The following is a 6,000-nucleotide window of genomic DNA, read 5'->3' as shown; positions in this document are numbered from 1 at the left end:
GTCCTCTGAGCCCGGTTACCTGGACCACTGCCGAATGACAAAGAAAAACGAACTGGCAAAATTTACCGACGCAGCACTGCACCTCCCAATCATCCAAGCGTGTGCAGTTTGCTTGAGCCGAATAGCATCACAGCATTTCCTACTTTTCCCTCCACTGACTCCACTGCTAAGTTTCTCATTAAAAACATTCCCAGACGAGCTGTGTTAGTGTAGAGAAAATACATTAAGGGAGTTAATGTGATTTTGCTTGAGCAGATTAGAAATGTCTTTCATGGTCACAGTCCAATATTAGTCTACAGCTAAGCCTCAATACGCGTTTCTTTTGCATTTAACCTCATAACGTCAAGAGAGCCATGGATTCACTCCTGGCATGGATGTTCTTTTTTTTTTTTGTTTGTGCAGAGTGGCTCTGAGAAGAGAAGATGATGCGGAAATGGTCATTTGATGGACCACTCACATCACCAATCTTACTCTTACGTTCTCCAATCACAAATCTGTAGACTAGGTTTAGTTTCCTTCTGAAGGCCATTACGTCTCATATAATATGCTGTATAGGCTACACAACAAACTAGTTTTGAAATCAGAGACTAGTAAAAACTGTTCTAATTTTTAAAAAGATGAATGGTAATAAAAATTGCGTGAATATTTTTTTAAAAGTGAAGAAAATTTGCAATTTTTGTATTGACACAAAGTCAATGCACAATTTGTCTTTGTGGACCAAATATAATTACACGGCGGGACAAATATAGGGGGCCAGAGTTTGACACCCTTGCTGTAGACCACAGGTGTCAAACACAAGGCCCGGGGGCCAGATACGGTCCGCCACATCATTTTATGTGGCCCGCAAAGACAAATTGTGCATCAAATTCATGTCATTACTAGAATTGCAAATTTGAGTTTGAGTTTATTCACGCAATATCCAAGACATACAACATGAAACAACAAACAGTATTACGGATGCGTGAAAGGTCACCCCAAGCAAGCTATTTAAAGCTTTTAATTGTCTTCACTTTGAATAATATCTTAATATTTGACCAGTTTTTACTCATCTGATTTGAAAACGAGCTATTTGTCAATTTGTTTTGTAGCTTTTACTGTATATAATATGAGGTGCTCATACATTTATTTGGGTTGACAGTCATAATGGCCCTCCGAAAGAAACTACGACGACAATGCGGCTCGCGAAAAAAGTGAGTTTGACACAGCCGCTGTGAATTATGGTTGTCAGCGAGCAGAAAATCCTCAAAGTAAACATAAGCAGTGACTTATCCACATTCATTTAAATGACCTCTATGGTGCCGCAGTGTTGCGCCAAAGGAATTTAAATGCCCCAATCACACAGCATTCTCTCGCCGTGTCTGTCTCTCAGTCTCTATCTGAGCGGGGATTAAGCAACCAAATCAATTAGAAGCTGGAGCTAAGAAGGAGAAGTATCCTGCTAACTTGTCCTCCCTCTCACTCCGTCTTCTCAGAAAAAAGAAAAGTGGGTTGCGCGTATAATAGCTATCACAAAATTAGCGAGCGTTTCAAACTGTGCAATGTTTTCAAATTACAAAAAAAAATCATGCATTACTGAAATTAATTAAATTGATTTTTTTTCTTTATGTCCTGTATTTCACTTTTGCCCCGATGTTCTCCCCGTTTCCAACTTTGAGTCCTCTTTTATTTCCTTTCAAATCTCATCGTGGAGACCTTCACCCTTACACCTTTGTACACCGAAGCTTTCCAAACAAAGGAAGGATATTGAAGTTCAAACAGAGACATCATCTCGTAAACCCACCTCTCTCCCCGAGGACCAAAAGACTCACATCACAACCCTTGCAGCTTTAGTGTTTGACTTAACTATATCTAAAGTGGGGGGGCTGATTTACTGACAACCAAGGTTACTCCGACAACTAAAAATGAACATATTTGCCTCTATCAAACGGAATAAGCACGATACGGGACATTCAAAGCCCATAATAGTTGCAATTGGAATGTAATTTCTGGCTCTATATCATAGTTGACGGTGACATCATGGGAAGTCTGAATGTTAATCGTGCACAGCTCACTAAATATAGTGTTGTTATGGACATGGGAATGAGGAGGTTTGTATCCATTAGATACAATAAAAATGATCACAATGAATTACACGTGGATTCTTTTTTTCCTCACGAGTCCTTCGTGCATGAGTGGGTGATTTTAATCCACAGCAAACATCTGGCAGAAAGACAATGAGCATCACTCCATTCTTACTCACATTATCACTGCTTCTTTTCTCGGATGGTTGCTTACCTGTTTGCGTGAGTAATCAATGGTCCAGCCATTAGACAAATGGAAGAGAGTGAAAGTGGGTGGGCGTGGCAGTTCAGTTGCAAATCTACTGTTGTGAATCACAAAGCTGATTCATAGGTCAAAGCTTGATTTAGGGCTCGATTGGTGTGATTCAACAAATTAGCTTGGCTAAATTTGACTTTATACTGCTTGGGCTTTTGACATTTTCCCCATTTTGCTAAGGTTTTTATTTTTAGCTCATTTTGCACATGTGAAATCAAATGTTTGGCCCCGCCCATTAGGGGTGAAGCTCCACTTAGGTGTCAGTCATGCAGCAACTCACCTGGATTACAAACAGGAAGTAAAAAAAAAAAGAAAAACTGCTACAGGCGCTTCTAACCAACAGAGCTGGTAGGTAAACAACCTCCCTTTATTTGATTAGCCTTTTAGCACACATTGTTTTTTTTTAATTATCTGTTTCTTGAAATGTCTACCAGCATTATGTAAGCGAATCTTTTTGATTATGTCATTAAATACCTGCAGGCTATTTCCCTTTTATTGCTATGGGCTCAGTGAATGCTGGACAAAACCAGAAGTTTCACAAAAGGGTGGTGGGGGAAGGGCGTTTATTTTGAGGGCAACTGGGGGTCGTGGGTTTAGATTTCCATACACGGCTATGAAAAATAGCATCACATGTTCTTCATTGAAGTCTGAAGAGGCTTTCCTGCTCTGTCTTCAAAGTCCTACGTGCTTCCGCTTCCATATTTATAATCTCTTGTATGGATGTCCGATGCTGTTTCAACCCAAAGATTAACCTGCTTCTCCTCACATTGAGCCATCTTTCTTCAGCCCCGTCACACGGCAGCTTTACCTCCCCGAGAACGTTCCTTGGCTATCTGCTTCTCGCTTTTGGAGCCAGGAATCATACATCAAGGCAATGAGGAAATAATTGCTACTCCCTCTCACTAGGCCGAAGTGGCTGCTGTTGTTTCGGGCAGAAGGAGACATGAGTGATGGCCTTGGAGATGGAAAGCAGACCATATGAATGAACTCCTCTGGGCGGACAGACAGAGAGATCGAAAGCTTCCAGTGGAATACGTTAAGCGAGCAAGGGGATTTCGTCCTTTCTGATCCGTTCTCATTCCAGGGCTTTGGTTCCCACTTTTTTGACTTCACATAGGGTTTATCTTCCAAGGGCTTTCTTTTTCTTCATGAATTGGAGAGGTCCACTTAAAAAAAATAGCCATGGTTTTGGTGGAAATGCCCACGATTTATGTTCTATACGCTTTCCAGTAGAATCGTATTGTGTGTTGCTTAATGAGCAAACCTTCCCTCAACAAACAAAAAAAAAGGTGTCATCCTTATCAAAAGGTCTCAACACTTCTTGTGACACCTTTTGTTTCACCCACTGAAGAAGTTTTGAGGGGAAGAAGTCTTTCTGCAAATATTTTCTTCATTCGTGAAATCTCGTTTGCTGTCACCAAAACTTTCAAGGAAATTGACGGGTGAAACAAGAGTCACAAGTGATGCTGCTGAAGAATTCTGTTTGATATATGCACTGTTTACATCCTCTCCAAAAAACAGAAAACCCCTTAGGCTGTTGTAAAGGATTAAGCATCAGGTGTACATAAAGCACATGTTTTGTTTCCATGTGTTTAAGACTGCTGAGCTACAATGCATCTGGGCTCCATTAATTATTTGTGAGAGGAAACTTTACTCGAAACTCAATGTGTCTCAGACTGTGTGTGTGGGATCTCATCACGCAACCATCTGGCCAAAGTCTCAAACATTTAGCCATCACACTGTTGGTCCAAGCAGGTGGCAAAATATTCGCATGACCAGGTGGCAACCATTGCTTGCCAAGACCTTTTGGCTGTCTGGATCTGTGCCATCTACACTACTAATATTTTATTCATTGATATTTGTGGGTTTTATTTACTGACACAGTCACCTTTACCATATTAAGTAGTTGGTCATGGAAATTAATCACGGCCTTTTATTTTTCTTAATGATCATCAGTGTGGAGGGGCGGGGCGAAGGGTGTTGTTGTCTGTGATCTAGTAATCTGTTTGCATTTATCGTACGGGTTTTAATATATGGTAAAATATTTCCTTATAAGTTGTGGGAAAATGGACGACGTAGCGGTAAAAAGTAAAGAAGGAAAACAGTCTATTAGAATATCTGTCGCTCTTGTGTGACTAATGACTAATACAGATGAGCTTCCGAATTAAGAAAAAGTCAGGTCCAAAATTTGGAATGCATCTTAAATCTTTGGAGAAGCTTGCACTAAACTCCATCATGACTAATTTTAGTTGTAATCTTATGTGCATAAAAGGAGTTCATTTTTCCCCGAGACGTTCTTCATTTTAGTCAACAAAAGTGTAGCACATTGTGGTGTGGGCTGAGGTTCTACCGAATAACACTCCCACATACAGGCAGACAGCCTCAATTGGATGGCGACCAATCTTCTCGCCTGTAGTAAACTGGGATAGGCGCCAGCTCGCTCGTGATCTGAGGATAAGCGGTATAGAAAATAGGTGGATGTAAATAAAAGGAAGATATGTTTGTTGTACAAGTCAAAGATGACAAGAGACAGTATGAGTCACTCAATTTCTCTTTCAGTAGGAAAGAAAAAAATATAGTCCTTTGTTTCTCTGTGAAACTGTAGACGTCCAGATCCTGAAATAGCAAAGCAGCCCCAGCCCATTATCCTAAAAGTTATAATTTGAGAAGATAGCAACTGTTTTTTTATGAGACTGTAGCTCTGTGTTAAAACAACTTTACTCTCTAAGCTAGAACTTTCGATTGATTTAAAACTGCTTGGTGATGCCATTGATGGCTCATACATCATAGCATATTATTTATACCCATCCTCAGATACCGTGAAATATCTGCATAGTAAATACTTTGTGGCAATCTTTGCTTCTCTGTCCATGACCCATCTAAATCCATTATTTCATAAACAATGTTCGGGCTTGGAAAAATTAATGTCACACCTATCTTTAATGAAAGTCATATTTTGAATGAGATAAGATCCGAGTGCAGACAAGCAAAAGATTGATGAGTAAAATCTTCTTCCATGCATATATAAAAGATTTGTGAAGACTAGTTTTTGCTCCGATCAAACGTATGTGCGTACTCTTGTTTTGTTGGACTTATCAGCTTCAGAGCAGGTCTGCATCCCCACGCCATCAACTACCATGGCAACGCAGCTAAATAGTAACCCTGAGCCATGTTGTCACAACACACCTTTCCTGTCTCCACCAGACAAACGTTTACCTCCTCCCTCATTTCCGTGAAATAGCCTAAATTAGCTTTGACCTTCTCCATTTAAAAACGGAGACAGCACATTGCCTTATTACAGTGGCGATGTGTGTGTTTGTGTGACAAATGGCATGCTGTTACTCACCAGTCGGGAGGTCTTGCCAGTATTGGCGAGGCGAGCAGGTGGCCCTTTTTAGAAACAGCAGACACAACTGACAGTGAAGTAAACAATCTCCTTTCCGATGCCTTTGTATTGAACTAAGTCATTACTGAAGATAAATAGGCTCGTTACTTTTTACAACCTCTGTAGATGACGTTAAAAACAAAATCTGGAGAGCTGAAGTCAACTGCGGCTGAGGTGTTGGGGACCTTTAAGGTGGGAATAGTGTGTGTGTATGTGTATATACTATATAGTGTGTGTATGCATACCGTACTTTCCAGACCATAAGGCGCACCTAAAAACCTCAAATTTTCTCAAAAGCC

The sequence above is a fragment of the Syngnathus acus genome, chromosome 24, assembly GCF_901709675.1.
Source record: "Syngnathus acus chromosome 24, fSynAcu1.2, whole genome shotgun sequence".
NCBI classification, from domain to species: Eukaryota; Metazoa; Chordata; class Actinopteri; order Syngnathiformes; family Syngnathidae; genus Syngnathus; species Syngnathus acus.
This window is presented reverse-complemented; position numbering follows the sequence as displayed.